Source organism: Heptranchias perlo, chromosome 20 (assembly GCF_035084215.1).
Source record: "Heptranchias perlo isolate sHepPer1 chromosome 20, sHepPer1.hap1, whole genome shotgun sequence".
Lineage (NCBI taxonomy): Eukaryota > Metazoa > Chordata > Chondrichthyes > Hexanchiformes > Hexanchidae > Heptranchias > Heptranchias perlo.
Genome location: NC_090344.1, coordinates 38,285,417 through 38,306,790, shown reverse-complemented (window position 1 = coordinate 38,306,790; position 21,374 = coordinate 38,285,417). Strand labels below are relative to the sequence as shown.

The 21,374-nt window shown below is 43.3% G+C and overlaps 1 long non-coding RNA gene across 1 annotated transcript in view; it reads left to right on the top strand.

Annotated features, from left to right (window-relative positions):
• Window positions 1–20,861, top strand: part of LOC137336123 (uncharacterized) — a 31,066-nt gene extending 10,205 nt beyond the window's left edge. Inside the window, exon 3 of the long non-coding RNA XR_010966578.1 lies at window positions 20,753–20,861. This is a non-coding gene — a long non-coding RNA (uncharacterized lncRNA). The remainder of the gene's footprint in view (window positions 1–20,752) is intronic.
• Window positions 20,862–21,374: the final 513 nt, after the last annotated feature.

Here is a 21,374-nt window from a genome sequence, read left to right as displayed (position 1 = left end):
TTTTGGGGCTTTATTTGGAGCTGATGTACTTGGCCACCACCTTTGTCCCTTCCAACAAGGTGTGCTTGGCCAGCTTCCCGGGCAGCAGCAGGCACATGGCGATCTGCATCTCCCGGGAACTTATGGTATGGCGCTTGTTGCTCGTATTCAAACTCACACCAAGTCCCCTTCACCCATCACCCCCTGTGCTTGATGACCGACATTGGCTCCCGGTCCGGGAACGCCTCGATTTTAAAATTCTCATCCTTGTTTTCAAATCCCACCATGGCCTCACCCCTCCCTATCTCTCTAACCTCTTCCAGCCTTACAACCTCCGAGATCTCTGTGCTCTTCCAATTCTGGCCTTTTGCGCATCCCCGATTTTAATCGCTCCACCATTGGCGGCCATGCCTTCAGCTGCCTAGGCCCTAAACTCTGGAATTCCCTCCCAAAACCTCGCTGTCTCTCTACCTCTCTCGCCTTCTTTGAGATGTTCCTTAAAACCTACCTCTTTGACCAAGCTTTTGGTCACCTGTCGTTATAACTCCTTATGTGGCTCGGTTTCACATTTTGTTTGATAATCGCTGCTGTGAAGCGTTGGGACGTTTTACTATGTTAAAGGCGCTATATAAATGCAAGTTGTTGTCGTAATGGGCCAGGCGGGAAGCCTCACCCTCGATGCGCTCGAAAATAATGTTCACAAAGCAGTTCATGATACTCATGGCCTTGGAGCAGATGCCGGTGTTGGGGTGAACATGCTTCGTCACTTTGTAGACGTAAATGGAGTCACTCTCCTACTTCAACCTTCTCCCCTTCTTGCCACCCTTTGCTGCTGCTTTACTGACGGCTTTACTGACAGCCCTTCTTGGGAGCTGCTTTCTTCTCACCGGGCATTTTCAAACTCAACTTCAAACATGTAGTTGCTTTAGGAACCATAGGTTGACTTATAATCCCCAGTGAGATCTTGCATGCCCATCTAGGGAGCGTGAAAGTGTGATGAAAATGGTATTTTGTAATTGGTATCTCGGGCTGAACAATGCAGCCCATGGTGTGCACAACTTTCTTATCCCTCGTGGGATTCGCCACGTTGGAATCAGAGGCCTGACGATGTGCTTTGAGGCAAATAGTTTTAAATCTGAAGAAATACAAAGAACTTGCATTTACAGTTGCAGCTGCTGGAAAAATATCTCTAATATAAAAAAACAACTTTCCACATGTTTTACTCCACTTTCAACTAATAGTTCCCCCCATCCGCCCCTTCTCCTTGGACCACACATGAACTTGAGCCACCCAGAGCTGATTCCACCTCCAATCTTTGCTTCAGGATAATTAAATTGAAGTTCATTGAACAAAGGACATGTCATTTGTTGATTGGCGCTTTAGTCGGCATCATGAAACTTTGTTGATCTCAGTTGAAGAGAAGTGTATGATACTGGGTTCTTTGTAACATTTAGTCTTAGGCGAGGGATATATCTGTTGACCTCCTGCAGTGGCTCAGATTGTTTTTGTTCCTGCCCTTTACGTTTTAAAACTGCTGGTTGAAGGCAGCAAGTTGGCAGGCATGTTTGCATCACGAACCCTTGGGTGACTGCAACAAGGTTTCATGGTGTCACATCGGAAATCAAAGTGGCTGCTCAGATTCCTCACTGATCAGCAGTTTTGAAGACTAAGTGTTGTAATAAAAGTTCTGGGAGATGCTGATTAAATGTGCAAATACTTCCTTTTTATAACATTTGGGATGATGTCAAAACTCTGCCGAATACAGATCTTTTTGAACGTGCCAAGTGATATTAGACTGGCAGATAGAAACACAAATGGATTGACAGGAAGAAGGGGGACTGTGTGATGCAGCGGGGAGCACTTACGTCTTAGTCTTGGGTTTGAATCAAGATTCGGGGGATTGAAGTCTCCTTTGACTGAAAGAGTCCTGTGTACTTTTGAGTTCAGGCAATCAATCCAGTTCCAATTGGGTTTGGGCCCACGCCGCAAATCTGTCCCTAATTTGCTGCCAATTGTAATAATACACCTGCCACTCAATTGGCAAGCTCGCTACAGAGCAGGGTGTCTGATGTGGGAAGTGAAAATGTTCCGCCAGTGCAGCAGGGGGTGCTTTTCTGAGATTGGGTTTGGCACGTTGTTGGGACCAAGTGGAGCGAACTTCGCTCTGTATTTCACCTTGCTTTGCTTGGCCTGGAAACGTTGGATGCTGATAATGGTTTTCCAAAAAGGAAGTGTTTCATTCCTCAGTGCTCAAACCACTTCCAACCTTGATGAACGCAGAATGCACTGAATAAATCGGTGAAAGAAAGGCAAAAGAAATCGCCTTCAGTCTAAGCTTATTCTAAACATCTCAATGTGGAACTTGTTGAACTAGGCAATATTGTGCTGCTTATAGTTAACCATTTTTCTGTGATTCAGCTGCAGATCCACAACAAACACTAATTTGCAGATCTTGTACAATTGACATCAGATAAACACACACTTGATCCAAATATAACATTCCAATGGACCAAACCAAGCCCCATTCAGTTGTGTTCCATACAAGTCCTAAATGAGGCATAAAGTATTACACAATGCCGTTGCCTTTTTATATGCTGTTCATCAAATGGAAAATGGTCAGTGCGGGTTGAAAGAAATCATGAAAGATGTGACCAAGCAGCATGAGCTGAACAGTCCCCTCTCATCCCTGCATTCTTATCTTCTTGCATTGTATTCGTTTCAACAAGTCTAAGCGCTTTTTGCATATAATGCTTTTTTTTATACATAAGAAATGTTTTCTATTTTTTTTTTGAAAGGTTAAATTGCTGAATGAATGATTAAATGGGCCGTGGCATAAAAGACTTGAATAAACTATTTTTATCCCTGGTGTCTAGAAAATATAATCCAAGCGTAACATTTCTTGGCTACGATGTATTGTGTTTATCAGGGTTCCACTGTGTAATCTTGGCTCTCGAAAGACTGCTGTCTGTGAATGTAAGAAAGCCGGGAGCTTGGGGAGGGGGGGAAGCCACATGATCCATCAAATCCACTTTTACCACAGACAATGTACACTTTACTCAAGGTGGTTTCCATTCAACTTAGAATCAATGACGTTTACAGCACAGGAGGAGGACGTTCGGCGCCTCGTGCTCGTGCTGTCTCTCTGAAAGAGCCCACCACTTTCACCGAACCCTTCAAAATTTTTGTTTTCACATTTTTACCCACTTCTCTTTAAAGCCCTTATGGCTTCTGCTACCACCACTTTTGCAGGTAGGGACATCCTACCTTGTAATAACACCTCCCTTCGTTGTTTCGGTGATGAACCTCTGGTGGTTAGGATCTGGAATGCACTGCCCGAGGTGATGGTGGAGGCAGATTCAATCATGGCGTTCAAAAGGGAACTGGATAAGTATTTGAAAGGAAAACATTTGCAGGGCTGTGGGGAAAGGATGGTGGAGTGGGACCAGCTGGATTGCTCTTGCATAGAGCCGGCGCGGACTCGATGGGCCAAATGGCCTCCTTCCGTGCTGTAACCTTTCTATGGTTGTATGATTCTAGTTACTGATTGACTTGTGGAAACAGTTTTTCCTGATTTCCTTTCTCAAAACCCCTCATTATTCTGGATATCTCTATCAGATCTATTCCTAACGGTCTTTGTTCTCAAAAAGTGCTCTAATTTCTCTGAATAACTAAAGCTTCTCATCGTTTTGGTGAATCTCTTGTGCACTCACTCAATGGTCTTAACATCCTTGCTTAAGTAGGGCACCCAAAACTGGACACAATATTCTAATTGTGGCCGGACCAATGATTTGTGTAGGTTTAACATTGTTTTTGTGCTTTAATACGCTATGCCCCTATTTATAAAACGTAGGATCCTGTGCGCTTTGAAAAATAACTTTATTGCCCTATCTTTGTGGAACAAAGCTCTCTGTTCCTTTGCTCCTTTTAAAGATTACATCGAACTTACAGCACAGAAACAGACCATTCGGCCCAACTGGTCTCTGCAGATGTTTATGCTGCATACAAGCCAAACGTTTGTACCATTTAGTGAATGGTTGGGAAATTCCTCGGAGCTGCTCCTGTTCCGTCAGTGTTACTTCGTTGGAAGTCTGGTGTAAAAGTGCCTTAAGTGGGGTTTACACTGCACTTCCGGCATAATAACATTGGTGGAGTGGAAGCATCTGTGAGGAATTTGCTGGCCGCTATATTTCTTAGTTACAGCCCTTGAGACGAAGTTGTCTGAAATTTCTCCCTGGCCCCCAAAGTGAACTCCAGAACATTGAATTAACTGACAACTTGCATTATTCAACTCTGACCAGTTTCCTTTTGACTGAAGGCATTTACAGTAGCACAGGAAGCATCATGTTCGATGGAGCATTTGATTACCATTGTCTGTTACAAGGCTATTAACTTATTGCTTTCAATCCTTTGGCTATTTCCTTGTGCGCACATCTGTGCAACACAGGAGGAACTTGTGACCATAAAACTAGAACTTCCTAATTGGTTCAACTTGCATGGCAACTAACACTGAGCATTCCAATTGGCTCACATTGAAAGATTAAAGCATTAAAGCGTTTGTTTAATCAGAGAAAAAGAACTAATCACATCCTTCAAACAGAAGCCAGTTGCAATGATGAGAAATGTTTTCACATTCTTCTAAGTGGCCATATTGTGCTCTGACCTGCCCCATTATACCCCATAAATTTAAATTTATAACATAATGCATACAAGTAACATGATTGTTGAAATAAAATCACTAACCTTACCCATTGTATCTTGGAATTCATTGCACTAACTTTCCCCAGCAGACTTGCCCCTCTGTGACTGGGTTTTGAGTTCTACACCATTCCCAGAATGTAGATTATGGGCACGGGCCTTTATTCCCTATCTTTCTTGGGTTGAAGGGGTGGGAGGGGAGGCAGGGGTTGGGGTTTCAAAGCTGCGCAAGTCTTCCTGTATTCTTTGTCACTGTTTGGCAGCGTCAGCAATCTTCTACAACAATCCATTATATAAATGAGAAACAAAAGAGGGCCATGCATCGATCTCTGGAACACAACACTGTCGAATCCCATTGATCGAAAATAAGAAGAACCGTGACTTATGACTCTCTGTCCCTTCACCATCTTTGTATCCATTTCCTTTTCATTTTTTTCACAGCTCTTGTATGTGGTACTTTATCAAACATTGGGGGTGAAATTGACTTCAATGGAAAAGATTGGTGGGGTGTAAAATGGGCAAACTTTTCTTTATGGCCCATTCTGTGCTCCTGCCCAGGACCAGTTTGCACCCCATTGTGTTTTCCAACAATGTTCCATAGTGGACTATTTTAGGTATTATTCACGTGCCCTGTGCCCTGTGCCCTACTTGATTGCAACCTTGGCATCCTATTTGACGCTGAGCTAAGCTTCCGACCCCATATCCTCTCCATCACCAAGACCGCCTACTTCCACCTCCACACCATCGCCTGTCTCCGCCCCTGCCTCAGCTCATCTGCTGCTGAAATCCTCATTCATGCCTTTGTTACCTCCAAACTCCACTATTCCAATGCTCTCCTGGCCGGCCTCCCATCTTGCACCATCCGTAAACTGCAGCTCATCCAAAACTCTGCTGCTCATATCCTAACTCACACCACAGCGCATTCACCTGTCACCCTCTGGGCTCGCTGACTGACGTTGACTTCTGGTCTGGCAACGCCTCGATTTTAGAATTCTCATCCTTGTTTTCAAATCCTTTCATGGCCTCCTTGCCTTATCTCTGTAACTTCCTCCAGCCCTGCAACCCTCCGAGATCTCTGCGCTCCTCCAACTCTGGCCTCTTGCACATCCCCGATTGTAATTGCTCTACCATTGGCGGCCGTGCCTTCTGCTGCCTAGGCCCTATGCTCTGGAATTCCCTCCCTGAACGTCTCTGTCTCTCTCTCTCCTCCTTTAAGACGGTTCTTAAAACCTACCTCTTTGACCAAGCTTTTGATCACACTCCTAACATCTTTTTAGGTGGTTCGGTGTCAAATTTGGTTTGATCATGCTCCTGTGAAGCGCCTTGTGATGTTTTACTCAGTTAAAGGGTCTACATAAATGCAAGTTGTTGTTGTTGAAAGAAAAACTTGACAAATTGATCTGGAATGCAAGTGCCGGAGAGCAGACACTGATGCACTTCGACCGTGTATTAATACAGCCCATCTCTTTGTGGAATGTCGGAAGAAGCTAACTGGCTGAATTACAGATTTCACGTGAATAGTTCAAAGACATTTGTACGGAGTTGTGAGTTAGAGTTAAATGCTGAAACTGGACCAGTTCTGATTCTATCTATATTTGGCAAAGGAAATCAGATTTTCCTGTGAATAGTTTGAATTGTTGAAAGCAGGCAGTGCAGCTTTTATCAAATTTACTGATGCAAAATAGCAAGTACAAACAACACAAGCTCATGAATTTCAATACCTTCTGCCTATTTAAAAAAAAAAGCTGATGCAACATAGAATGAAGCTTTGCACAATCATCAAAAAATTACTTACATTTTTATTAGAATCTAAGCTTCAGAAGCGGGAAAAAAAACACTTGATAAATGTTTGAGTTCTTGCACGCCTGGTTCTGCCTGTGCTGCACACCATTAAGGAGGTGGCTGGAGAAAATAAATTATAGGCCTTGTAATTCATCAAATTGTGCACATTTTACGGCAACCTAGACTTACAAAATCAGTATTAACTGAGTCCGTGACTGAAAAATGTCAATGGAAATACAATTATTAGGACAGGGTTGCAGAAAATGGAAAAGATATTTTCAGATCAGTGTCACAGCGTGACTGAAATAGCTAACGTTTGACTGAGATCTGTGTTCTGATTGGATCATCAATCTTGAAAGGCAAGGTTTTAGCATGCAGTTTCTGTAGGCGATGCTGTCACGTTAGTGTAACGTGCATTTGGCCGCTATTTTAGCAGAGGCATTAATCCATTTGAAATAAAGATGTTGATAATTGTGTAAAGTTTCAGGGAATTACATAGAATTTTACAGCACAGAAACAGGCCATTTGGCCCAAGTGGTTAATGCCAGTGTTTATGCTCCACACGAGCCTCCTCCCACCTTACTTCATCTCACCCTATCGACATATCCTTCTATTCCTTTCTGCTTCATGTACTGATCTAGCTTCCCCTTAAATGTAAGATGGGTCAAGTAGACTTCTTCATTTATATCCATCTTCTCCTCTTGATACAAACTTACAGATGGAGGGACCTGTGGATTGACTACTTTTAGTCATTTCTGCCTTTTTGTGTGTTGTATGCTCAAGTGTACTCATATGCATGTATCAGTCAACTAGATTGAAATAGCAAATTGTGATTTTGTTTTTTTATTGCACGTATTGTACGTTTTGTAAACTTGAAATCTGGCAAAAAATCCCATATGTGATTAATTTTGAATTTGCGCTTTATAAAAGCCTACAGCTTTGGAATTGAAAAATGACTTGTGGCAAATGGTAATTTTGTATTCAATGGAGAGTTGAATCCTGAAGTAAGGTGTACTTTTCTAATGCTGTTTTGTTGTTTCTCGGCGATGGAGGAGCACTAATTCATCAGCTGAGGGAGGGAGGTCGGTGGTATCAGTTGGAGTGTAACAGTTTCTTGGGATAGATCGGAGGAGCTTTCTTTTGTTAGGCAGTCTGCAATCTTTTGCGATAAAAAGCCACATGGAGAATACATAAGCTTCTCGATCTGTGGAGCCTAGGTACATCCTTGACAGAAATGATGACCATTGAAAAATTCTTTTGTCTTGTAAGGTTTAATCCCTTTGAAAAGGTGCTGTCAATCACTCCTGATCAAAACGCAATGCATGAAAATGCTTACTCGGAATGCTAATGAGAAGCAAAACATATATTGTCTTAAGCCCTCAACAGTCTTCACTTGCATTTACACCTGAAGGAAGCACCTTTTATTTTAACTACTTTCCCCCACATTCTTGCAACAAAAGCAGCAACTTGCATTTATACAGCACCTTCACAACAACAACTTGCATTTTATAGCACCTTTTTAGAAAAACATCCCTAGGCGCCCCAGAGGAACGTTTTCAGACCAAATTTGATACCAAGCCACATAAGGAGACATTAGGACAGGTGACCAAATGCTTCGTGAAAGAAGTAGCTTTTAAGGACCGTCTTAAAGGAGGAGAGAGAAGTAGAGAGGCGGAGAGGTCTAGGGAGGGAATTCCAGAGTGTCGGGGCTAGGCAGCTGAAGGCACGGTTGCCAATCGTGGAGCCAAGAAAATCGGGGATGCGCAAGAGTCCAGAGATTTCAGAGGGTTGTCGGGCTTTAATGCACAAAAACATCTTAAAGCAATTCAGAGGTGGAATCAGAATGTCTCTTGTCTTCACCATTTTAAAGCTTGGTGAAGGAGCAGACTCCGCCTTAAATCCTACCAATTTTTTAAACTGTACAAAAATGAAAGACGGAAAAAAAATTCCTGTTTTGACATGGCCCTGTCCTGCCCTGCATTTCACCTTGTTTATCAAATTAAGTTTATATCACAACATCTCTACATTGCCTTTCACTCACATGATGTTCTCTTGGCCCCACTCAGGATAATAGTTGGAAAAGTTAAAAACCAAGCTGAAAAATATATCACGAGGGATAAGAAATAGCTGGCAGTGAGTTCAAGGGCGTAATTCAATCTATAGGCTTTGCTTTTAAGGTTTATGGAATCATCAGGAGGAGTTAATTATATTACCATCCTGCCAGCCATCTGTTATCTCTCATGAACTGGCAGAGAATCCGATCGAGAGATTTGAATTGACCATTACTTGTTAAACCATTTCACTAATGCAGTAAGTGATCCAGAATTGGGTACCCGCTTAAAGCTCTCGCTCTTGTATTGTTATCTGTGAAAGATTAAGTTTGACAGTCTGTTAGCGTGAAGCGTTGCTCTGTGTTCTGAAGCCGTCACATTATCGTCTTCTGTACTTTGTCATCTGCATTACCAGTTGTGTGCTCTCAGTATTAAGTTTGTGCTCAATTGAAAGAAAATTGGGTTTGCCTTCAAATGACATGATGGACCATCCATGAGGATGCTTTCCATTGTTGCAGTTTGAGATGATCCCAAGCTGGGATGCCTCCACTCTTAAGATACAAAGTTTTGGGATAATTTACTAGATATGAACATTGCAGTAATCCAGTGCATGATATCTATTTCTAAGCTAATAGTAATGATGATACAAAGCACTTTCACTTCTCCACTCTCCCCAATTTCACAGAATTATAGAATATTGGTGCACGGAAACAGACCATTCGGCCCATCAAGTCGGTGCCAGTCTAATCTCACTCCCTGTATCCTTAATATGTTATTTCGTGCAGCTGTCCATCTCTCTTTTAAAATAATTTACCGATCCCTTCTTTAATAATGGTTTGTGGCACAGAATTCCACATTCTAGTGCCCCCATTACGTAGGGAATTTTTTCTTTGACCTTTTAATTCTTTTTGTGATTATTTTAAATCTTGAAATAATGCTTCAAGTCTTTGTTCGTATTTCAACCCTTCATCCCAGAAACCAGCCTGGTGAATTTATGCTGCAACTTTAGTTGCCTTTATATCCTTTCTATATTGAGTTGCCCAAAATTGTAAACGGTTCTCTAATTGAAGCTTAATTGACATGGTGAGTAAGAGAAGCTTGGTGTGGGGGAGCTGGGCTCCGTGATACTCATGACTTTGTTCTATTGTCTTAAGCGATTTTCACAAATTGACCTCAGACTTTTTCTCTTTATCTTGTTCCTTCTCCCAGGATGTTGCATGTCTCTGCTGGGTAGGGCTTTGGTGCCCATGTGGTCTGCACCATGTCTGGATGGGATGGGCTTGATGAACTAGGTGGTATTTTTCCTGTCTGTCTTATTTTTATGTTGTCCTTGCTGTGTTTTGCTAATTCTTTTTCTTGTATTCCCTCTTATTTTTTCAAATCCCCCTTTTTGTAGTTTTCCTATATTCATTTTTGTCCTAGCTTTCCTACCCATATTCATGGCCACTCCCTCATCCTTGCCATCTCCAACCACTTCTTTTTATTTCTCACTACCCACATTCCCTACCTGTTCCAACCTCACTTCCTTCTGTGTCCACCCCTGGACAAAACTGTGCCCCCAAGTCACTTACAATTGATGTTCCAAACCCTCAACTGATGAGCCTTTAGCCCTCCATTTTCCACAAAACTTCTGTGGCCATTGATTTGCAAAACCACTCCCACACCTTTACTTTTGATACCCTTGTCCTCAACAAAACCGTGGCTCCCTTCCATCTTGGTTGTTCCCCCCCCCCACCCCACCCCCCTTCATATGTCCCATCTTTTCTCCCTGAAGCCCAGCGTATCTGGATTTAGCCAGTTATCACCAGATGTGCCCGGACTACATTAAGTGCTAGAAGGCTTAGCTCTCCTCTGCCAAAACTACCCACTGCTTCACAATCATCTTGGAGATCCAAGACCCCTGGCTTCTTTTCTTCACTACCAACTGTCTCCTTAAACCCTGCTCCCTCACCCTTACCCTCCAACAACAAGAGTAAGGAGCTCATGGATATATTTGTCATCAAATCCTGTTCACCCATCGCCCTTGTCCTCACTGACCAACATTGGCTCCTGGTTCCCCCACACCTCAACTTCAAAATTCTCATCCTTGTGTTATAATTCCTTCATGGCCTCACTCCTCCCTATCTCCATAACCTCCTCTAGCCCGACAACCCACCACACCCCCCCCCGCCCCCCCCCCCGCTTCATTCTCTCACTCTGGCCTCTTGCGCATCCCCGCCCCCCTACCATTGATGGCCATGCCTTCAGCTGCCTCTGTATATTTGCTCTGTAATTCTCTCCCTCAACCCCTCTGTCTCCCTACCCCCTCTCCTCTTGTAAGGGCCTCCTTAAAACCCACCTCTTTGACCAATCTTTTAATTAGGCCTTCTAATTTCTCCACCTTTGACTTGGTGTCAATTTTTCGATTACGACTCTGATGCGCCTTGAGCTGTTTTTTTCTACATTGAAGGCGCGATATAAATTTAAGTTGCAATGTTTAGCACCGAAGGTGACGCTCGTGAGCCTGAGATTGCAGCAGAGAACTTTGGCCTGATGTCTGAGTGGCACTGACTGGATTCATACCTGGAAGACCAACAAAGTCAATGAGACGGGCAAATATGAGGGAGTGCCGTCCTTTATACTGGCTCGCAGGGCCACTTCAGCAAAGCAACTCTTCAGAAGAGTTGCGCTGGAGTTTGTTTTATTTAATTACCGCTCTTAGTCTGTGAGAAAATTGTTGACATTTTATGCAATCCAGACATTATTTAAATCCAGCCAGTTTACATATTGTGTTCCTCTTGGTTGGAATGAAATAAATCGGATTATTTTCAGCCTGCACTTGTCATGATTTCTCTTGTATTTTATTCCATCAGTTGATATTTGAACCAGATGATAGTTGGCCTGCCGCCTGGCTTCTTGGTTGTGTCTTAGTCTGCACGTATCTCCCTCTCAACGCCAATCTTCGTCTCTCTGCACGCTTTCTCCTGTGCAATCTTCTTATTGCTCTCCTTCATGTGTTGACATTCTTTCTCTCATTTGCTCGCTTTTTACGCCACGGCCCTTTTCCCTCATATTGCCCATTGTCTCTTGCTGTCTCTGTCTTGCAATCTCTATCTTTCTCGTGCTCGCTCCCTCGCACACTGTTTCGTGCACTCTCGTTTGTGTGCTCGTGCTCTCTCGTTCGTGTGCTTGTGCTCTCTGTTGTGCCAGTCCACTCATGCTGGCTCTCTTGCTGTTTCTCTTGCGCTCGTTCTTTCCCCTTGTGCTAATGCTCACTTGGTTGGCCACACTCACTCTTTCCCTCTGCTTGTGTTCTTTCTTGCACTCTGCCCTTTTCTTGCTCTGTCGCCTCTTGTCTTCATACGTGTTCTTGTTCTTGCACTCTCTGGTACTGTTTTCCTCGTTGCCTCCTCTCCCATGCCCCCTTCTCTATGACTGCGTAATCCTCTTCACCTCTCCCCCTCCCCCCGCCCCCACCACCTCGACCTCTCTGTCCCTGATACCCTTCGGTTGCTATGATTGTGAATCTCATATATACATTTATGGAATGTACAATATTTCAAGATTCTTGTAGGCCAGCCACAGCTATCCAGCTTTGCATGACTCAGTTAGTTGGTGCTGGAGCTGGAAGAACCACAGCTGTGAGAGTCAGAATGATGTGTGTGCGTGTTGTGTTTTCTTTTTCCATACATCAATCCAGAAGTGCATATTTTCTGCAACAATCCTTTTGGTAACGCTAGGAAAAAAAAGGAGGCCGTGTCATCTGCTGTTAAGGTTTAAACGTTCTAAAGCCTTGACTCTTCTAAACATTGCATAACTTCTTTGCACTGAACAGCTTGTATTTAGCTGCTTGGGCTGTGTCTTTCCAAGAAATAAAGGCTTTGATCCGACATCCACACGATGTGCCTTAGGGTTCCTTCCATGCCAGCTGTTTAGCCATGTTATGCCTCTTCTAGTTTCCAATCTCGCTGGCATGCACGCACAGGTACATGTGGGATATGGCCATCCTTTAGATTGAGCAGGAAGCCAAGACTTCAGGAGATGCATTTATTGTTTCTGTGGAAAAAGCAACGGAAAAAAAAATTATCCTTTCACGTCGACTTTGCATCTACTGAAGAGCTGACAGGTAAACTAGTTCCATCCGATCTGAAGTTCTTGGACTCGTGTTACGTGCTCGATCTGTGCACTCTGAGGTACGAGAACATTTCGGCCAAAAATTCCATCATTCTGATCAGGTGCAGAGTGGGGCAGCATAGGGCAAATAATTCTGTACGTTTGAAATTAGACTGAAATTCAAGCTCCCACCATCACTTTGTGTCACAACACAGGAAAGAAATGGCAACAAAAATGAAAGGGACTATTTCACAAATCTTTAACTTTTGAAATTTGATGCCACTGACTCCTTTTAAGTAGGAGGTATGATGACAAAAATGTGTTTGCCATCTGGTTAGAACAATGCACAGAGATCATGATCATTCTTTTCCTATGGACTTTGCACTAATTTCATGCATTCAGAAAGTAAGAGCGGACCAAGAAGGAAATACTCGAAGTGTCAGCCTTGACTCAGTGATCGCATTCTTGTCTTTGAGTCAGAAGATCATGGGATCAAACCCCACTCCAGAGACTTGAGCCGATGGTCTAAGCTGACACTTCAGTGCAATACTGAGGCAGCACTACACTGTCAGAGGTGCTGTCTTTCAGATGAGACGTTAAACCGAGGCCCCATCTGCCCTTTCAGGTGGATGTTCAAAGTGCCATGGCACTATTCAAAGAAGAGTATCGGAGTTCTCCCAGCAGCCAGGCCAACATATTATCCCTCAATCAACATCACTGAAACAGATTATCTACACATTCATCTCATTGCTGTTTGTGGGACCTTGCTGTGCGCAAATTGGCTGCCGTCTTTCCCTACATTGCAACAGTGACCACACTTCAAAAGTACCTCATTGGCTGTTAAATGCGTTGGGATGTCTTGAAGATGTGCATGATGCTATATATAAGTTCCTTTGTTCCAGGACTGAGATGTGATAATCCACCCTGGCGATGAACATTTTCATTGTGCATCATACCTCTTTCATGTTTTTTCCCTTTTCTTTATACTGTGCAATCGCTCCTTGTGTTTCTTACTTACCCTTCTCTTTCATCCCCATTGTCTCTCCCGACTGACTGATGAGTTCACTCATACTCTTCCCTAATTGCCCTAACCACTAAATGATTCTCTGTCGGTGCTTTTTGGTAAAATAGCATGGTCAGCTATATTTCAGACTTGGAGTTGTGATTTCCACCGCTTCTTGTTCATGCAACATTTTTTCATAAAATGATGCAAGCAGCAATTTTTCATTCAATTCACCTCATTGTTGTGTTTTTTATTTTCTCTGAATTTTATATTTAGGGAGGAGGAGAAAGTTCTTTTATTCAAAAAAAAAATACTAACAGTAGAGATTCTACCGTCACACAAAATAAGAAGGAAAGAGACTGCGTTACTCATAATATAAATTAAGAAGGGAAATTGGATTAAATTAACCCCCTACCCCGCAACAAAAACCTGCTGGATTTTTGTTTTTTGTCCAAAACTGTCTGATAGAAAAATCACTGCATTATCACAAAGTTTTTGGATAACTATGTACAGCAAAGTTTCTCTGATTCTTATTGTAAAAAGTATACTACTTCCTTGGCATTGGGGACTTATTATGACAAGCCACTGTTATGTGTTGTGAGGACCATGCTCTGTTTTATCTTTGACGCTGGATGGTCGTTGTGTGTGAAAGCTTGTTCTATAGAAGTGTTATTTGCTGTTTAACTTATTTTTCATCACTTCTGCAAACGCCTCAGAATCGCAGCCTTTTGGCAGCTAGGAACAACCGTCCTTGTCGCATGGCATTTGGAAAATGAACTTCTACTGTGGTAGCAGAAAATCCAAGGTTCGGAGTGTGGTACAAATGCAAACACTTATTCAAACCTAATTAGCTGCAGCAAAAGTCGGCATGGCGGAAGGAAAAACAACGCTTAGACAGAGATGAATACTTAAGCCTCAACACTCAATATCTCTGCCTTTGAGTCAAGGAGGCAAACATGGGGTTAAATCCATACAACACACACGCTATCTGTGAAAATATATTTGATTCTGTAGCTGGGACTGGACAAAGTGACTGGAAGGATAGTGTTTCTTGCACACCATGTCAGTTTGAGACAGTTGGGGTTTGGTCAGTTGATCAGTAAAGGTGCTCAGCACACGCCACACCAAAATGGGCTTTGGCTTGGAGATTTCTTAGATCATGCAAAGGTTGACTCCATGCCAAAAGAGCTCGGAGGCCAATCGCATACAGTTTTCCAATGTGTCGAAGTTTTCAAACGTTGGCTTCTGTAGCTTGTAGATACACTGTGCTGTGGAGTTTAGTCTATTGCTAACATTACTGCGATTTCAGTACGGTAGTTGTCTAGACCAAGCCCAGGGTCAGACTTTGCTGAGGGGCTGAAGCTCAGTCTCCAAGTCCTTGTTAAATGTGGCTATAACGGCCTCTATGTGACTTCATTGTGTGCTCCATCAACGCAATCCAAGGCTTTGCACTTTGTGTAATCTGCACTGGTTTATGGATGATTCTTGACGGGCACAATGTACTGTGCTGTGACACCTTTCTTTCTGATGACCTCCCTCAAACTCGACGTGTCAAGTCACGCAGTTATCTTACTGATTTTCATTTTCGCAGACGGAAATATACTATCAGCAGAAAAGGTGTGGGGGACTGGGTGCGAGGGATGATTCCATGATCCTGCACTTCTAACAGGGAGCCGAGCTCACTGGCCAGAGGATCAGAATTCTAGTGCTGTAGCTCTGTCTCCGACCTGTTCCCCACTGCGAGCACAGCTTCTCTGCTGGAGCTCAGGATCATGGACCTTGTCGAACTGTCTCTTCACCTCTGGGATCTGAGTTTGAATCCAGTCTTGTATCTCTTGGGAGAAAGGGAAACTCTGGCTGGTACAACTGAAGGCAGTCTCTTAAGGTGAGAATCAGTGGCACATTATTGGCAAAGAGGCTGGGGCACTCTAATACCCATCCATCTGAGCTGTGCTGAATTTGTGATTGTTGTTGACATGGGGATGCCCAATATCTGGAGGGCGGAGAGATAATAAGTTCTGTTCCTGAGCACTGGCATTTTTGCTATTGATTACCACACACATCCATCAAATGTTTGTTTGTACAAACCTCCACTGAACTTCCTTGGTAGAACCGGTGAGAGGGTGAAACAGTCAGGTAAAGATCTGACAGACCCACTTCTGCCCTCTGTCTTCCAAGGCCTGGCGATCCGTTGACCCACCTTCTCCTTGGCCAGTGACTATACACAATTGGGGAACAATCCCATTTCCCTTCCTTCCATTCTTTCCTTCCCTTTTTCTTCTGTCCTCCAGTGGCCCAACGCCCCCCACCCTCTCTTTTTAGATGCCCCAACAATGCCACGACAGTTCAGACAGCAGTGGGTCTACCTAACATCTGTAGTTGCCTCTTAGAGTGTGATATAAAATGCTTTATAAAACCATTATTGCCCATTTTTGGCATTTAAGTGCTTGCATGTTCCATTTATGTTTTGTGTAGGTTTGTACATGAATTACAAGAAATAACAACCAGCAATGAGAAATAAGTTTTTCACCCAATGATGCACGAAAAGTTGAATAAACATCCCGTGTGAGAATTTCAAAAGGCATTAGTGTGTCTTGTGTGCAGAGATTTCCCAAATATTGTTCTCTCATTATGTGGTTTCTGTGAAGATCTTTTGATTTCACTTCACCGCAAAAGATCTTTCTGAATTGAAAAATATCACAAAAAGCTTTGCTTGTGAGCAACGACAAAACCACTAAAATGCTCCATGGAAAATTGGAACCGATCAACCGGGCCAAACAGCTGGTTCGGGTTTGGCTCGACATTGACTTGATCCAAGCAAGTGAGTTCCACACGGTTCTTCAGTGGAAGCACGATATGTAGTTCATTGCTGAGAGTGTACTGAGTAAATTCTGTTACACCTCCTTGCTCAGGCTCCATTCTGTGCTCCTTCAGAGCAAAAACTTTATAGATTGCACCACGAATTGTTAAAACGAAATGATTGCAGTTGATCAACCAACAGGAAGGCCAAATAAATTGAGCAATTTGGCAAAAAGCATTCTGCTTCTCCCCTTTTTAATAGGATATCTAGTTTATTGTCTTGAAAGATGCCCATGCACTTAACCCTATTCTCTGTCCTGGTACAAGTCAAGTTTGGAAGGACAGCTTAAGTACACGTAGTATGAAAAATTCACACATGCGCCATTGCACTTTTGCACTAATGGAAAATCAAACACCTACAATAGTGCTGCGTGAAAGTTTCACACACCCTACAATCCTAGAGGCAGCGCTTTACTGTACATTTAATTCCAATGCTCATTTCATCCAGCAATACATATTTACCTGTAGAGATTACGGCACTTGAGTATCCAGCAATAAGGCAACCGTGTAAGCTGGCGTATCTCAGATCACAGACTGGCCAACGCCCCACTGTCTGAGGTAGATCTTGACTTTGTGCGATAGTGTAAAACGGGTGATAGCAAGTCGGCAGGGTGACCGTTGAGGTCGCTGGAAATAAAAATGGGGAGAGATGTAAAATGGGCTGCCAATTCGCTGTCACCCGTTCACACTATCGCACAAAGTCAAAATCTACCCCTCTGTCTCTTACTGAGATGTAATTCCCAGGGGTCAGGTTGCAGGGTCTGACATCACGTTGTTTTGTTCAATATGGACAGTCCATGGTGCTCTCAATGTTCCATCTGTAAAGTGTACATTTAAATGTGTAGTCACACACCTCAGAACTGACCCAAGGGTACTTTTGTTCCATTCTCACACAATTGCCCCAAGCATTAAGAACACACAATATTTCTGGCAGAGGCATGATGGGCTGAAGGGCTTCCTTCAATGCTGTAATTTTAAGATTGTCACCAATAAATCCAATAGGGATTTCAGGAGAAACTTCTTTACCCAAAGAGGGTAAGACTGTGGAACTCGCAAGCTAGGTAAGTACACAAGGGACAAAGGAACAGAAGGATATGCTGATTGGGTTTGTTGAAGCAGGGAGGGAGGAGGCTCACGTGGAGCATAAACACCGGCAGAGACCAGTTGGGCCGAATGGCCTGTTTTTGTGCTGTAAATTCGATATAAATTTGTCATAGGAATTGCTGCCCTGTGTGATTGCCACGGTCATACCCCTTCAGTTCAATAGATTGGAAACTTGCTGCTTTCTCTCTAGCAGCTGGGATACGTGAAAAAGGTCAGTTTTAATTGCCCTTTTTTTCTGGTATTGTGTCTCTGCCGTAATCGCCACTTGCTAGTGTTTATCTTTGCTTCATCGGGAAAGGAAGGACAGAGGGTCATGGGGTTCTTCAGTAGCGTTTTCATTGTGTCTCTCTGGCTCACTCAAACGGACATTTTATTTATTTTACTTCCACACGCCACAAGAATACACAGTGTTTGCAGAGATAAATACAGTAAGAGGGAAAGAGGGAGTGTGGCCAAGGCTGGGTTTCACAGGGGAGTTGAACGACTGATAAAAAAAGAAAGCCAGCACAGATGTGAAGGATGGAGTAAAATTAGGAACAGGAGTAGGCCATTCAGCCCCTCGTGCCTGATTTGTCACTCAATTAGATTGTGGCTCAATTAGATCCATCTACCTGCTTGTAGTGGAAAGTGAAGGAATGACAGAAGTGATAAATAAGGACATTGCCCACACAGAGCAGGAGGATATCTGGATTGTGGAACCACCAGAGACGAAGGTTATTGTTAAAAGAGAAATGTTTCTAAAGAAATTTCTCAAACTCAAAGTAGCCAAATCAATGGGACTTACCAGTTTACATTCAAGGATCCAGAGGGAAGCCAGGGAATAGGAACTTGGGAAAATGATGGTCAGGAAAAGACCAGCTGGTCCATCAAGCCTGCCCCACACTCAGGATGGCTGGAACATCATGACTAGACACTTCCTACCCCCGCGCCAACCCCCCGCCTCCCAACCCCAGCCATGTCATCTCCTGGGAGAGGCAATACGCTGGAGAAAAAAGCCAGGGACAATAAGGGAAAAAATACTCTGGAAAATTCCTCTCCCACCCCCTCAGGTGATCGAAACCAGTCCAAGAGATCACATGGACCAAGTGTTATCTGTTAATCCACTTACCTTCTCTGTGATGTGACCTCTGCCCTCGTCAAGAACCAGCCCAGCTTCCCAAATAGAGGAGGTTTGGACTATAACTTGGCAAAATTTTGGTGAACGGAAAATTGTACCAGAGGACGTGGTCACCTGGACAGCGTGCTAAATGCGGACGGGCAGCATGTATAGTATCGGGCTTTGAATTTAGCAAATAGCCAAACATCCTCCCAGCACTAATCCCTACCAGCATGCGAAGTGAGCACAGAATCTGAAATATTTTTGCAAATGTTTCACAATCCTGGGATTCTCTCAGCCAATTCCTTGGCGGAATGAAAGGTTTGAAAGAATTGCAAGACAGGCAGGTGCTGAGTTCAGAGCAAATCCATTGCCAATGATGTACCAGAATGGGCAAAGGTACAAAAAAAACTTGGGTCTGTGCGTTTTATTTTGCAACAGCACCAAGTGCATTCCAAAATACCTAATGCGATTTACGGGTAGTGTCGGTTTTCCTTTTGGAAACAACTGATCCCGAGGTCAGAGTTGGCTACGATGGGGAATTTTATCAACTGCAGAAAATGTGTGTCATGAAAATCATTTGATTGACTTTTTTTTCCAGTTGATGTTTTTGCAAAAGAAATGTAATTCGTTCACCGAGATGTGACCTTTTTGAACTTTACACATTGATCTATATTGCATTCTCAGTGTGTACATGGTGTAAGATGCACGGTAGACCCTGAGACCTATTGGTAAGTCATTGCGTTATTGCTCTGCTCACCTGCTGTGCTGGTGCCCGGCGGGTTTTGGTTTTACCAGCAGGCCTGTCCTGTTTAGGTGGGGCGAAGTCTGCCCCGAAAGCTTTGTGGATAAGTTGGGGTATCCACAAATGGACAATGGACCAGGAATTGGAGTCAGATTTTCAAGAACCTCTCCTGAGCTTCTGACCTTGTTACATTTATTGGGGTGAGCTTTGTTGAACACAGCGCAAGATGTGATGCAATATATTTTCAAGGAGTGGGGCATGGGAGAACTGGCTGCATTTCCAGATGGAACAAAGTGAATCCCACTCAGAGTGTGACTTGGCAGGCCTGCACTTAGCAAAAGGGAACACAAATTGAACAGAATGGGTGCAGTGGAATTAGAAACAGAGCACAATATGTGTTACTTTTTGTTCCCACAAGTGTTTTGTTTAAACTTTAGGTCTGCTAACATTGTCTTTGTGATATTTGGCTGATCTCGTGTGGAGCTGCTCAAGGGGAGTCTGGGGATCCTGGAGCACTGTTGTCTTGTACCGGTTGCTGCTGACTTGACCTTTGAGGACTCTGCTCGAAACAAGCAAATCAAGATAATCATGGCGGGCTGTAAAATGCTGAGGTCATTCACAAAGCAGATGTAACTGCCTGTAAATTTCAGGCTGCAGATCAATGAATGGCTTACACAGATGCATTTAAGGGGCAGCTAGATAAGTACATGAGGGAGAAAGGAATAGAAGGATATGTCGATAGGGCAAGATGAAGTGAATAGAGTGGGAGGACGCTCGTGTGGAGTGTAAATACCGAATGGCGTGAATTCTATGTAATACTTTCTCTTTTTTTAAAAGTTGTTCCATATCTTTAACGCAGTGCAACATCCTCTTTGTGACATCTGGAGTTTAAAGCAAATCTATTTTTGAAAAAAAAAATCAGAATGGGTAATAAGGATTATAGGTTGTGGTCGTCTTGATACTGACATTTTTTTGTCTGAAAATAGAGAAGAGGGGAATATCTCATCGGGAGCATTGTGAGCAGTCCAAGTGCTTTGTTATTGCAAAATTTCATTTTCTTAATTCTATAAGGTGTGGAGGAAATACAATGGAGCAGCATCATCAAATTGTGTCGCAATAGACCGATTAGCTGACACTATAATACCTCTGGTTTGCATCCTTCTTCTGCCTCTCGTGCAATTCGAATTCATGTCTTAAAATGCAGTTGAGGAGAAATATACGGAAGTATCAGTGTGCGAGATGTTGTTTTCAGGAGTCTATCAGCATGTGTTTTAAATTGAAAGAGAAAACTGTTCCGTACTTTTTCCACTTCCTTTTGAAAGTCATGTTTTTTTCCTTTCATTCAGGATATATAATCGGTGCAGTTGAGTCTTTGAGCACTGAATGGAGCCCACAACGCCAGGCCGTGTTGTCCGGGGTGACGGCTGGGAAGGAGCTGTGCTAATGAGCAGCAATGGCAGCTGGAGCACGGTAACGTACTTGAAAACTAAGGGTTATTGGACAGTGACAGTTTGGCATCACCACTGTCGTCAATTGCGTTCCTTTGCTCGGGTCACATTGCCAATTTCGGCTCGGTAGAAGAGTAAGTTTGTATAAGATCCATTCAACGTTGAGTTGGATGCTCTAAATTTACTGCTAGTGGTGAGTCAAAGTGCAGTCAATTGAAAGCATAAGCATCAGTTACTCAATTAACTGAACACTCTTGTCGCTGTAAAACTGTGTAAAGCATCCTCACACCGATGCTCTGAATATCTGCCCCTGGGGATGGAAGGGGCTAATTAAGAGATTACGAGCAATTCGCCCTGAACAGTGTTCTTTTTTCTCCCACCTTCAGCTTCCAAAACACAACGATTGCCATTTCAACTGTGAGATGATGGAGTGGTGTTGAGTTGAGGGCCTGCTTTCGCTCACTGGGAGGTAGGCAGTGCGAGTCCCCCCATGGTACTCCTCGCATTATCTTGTTAATGC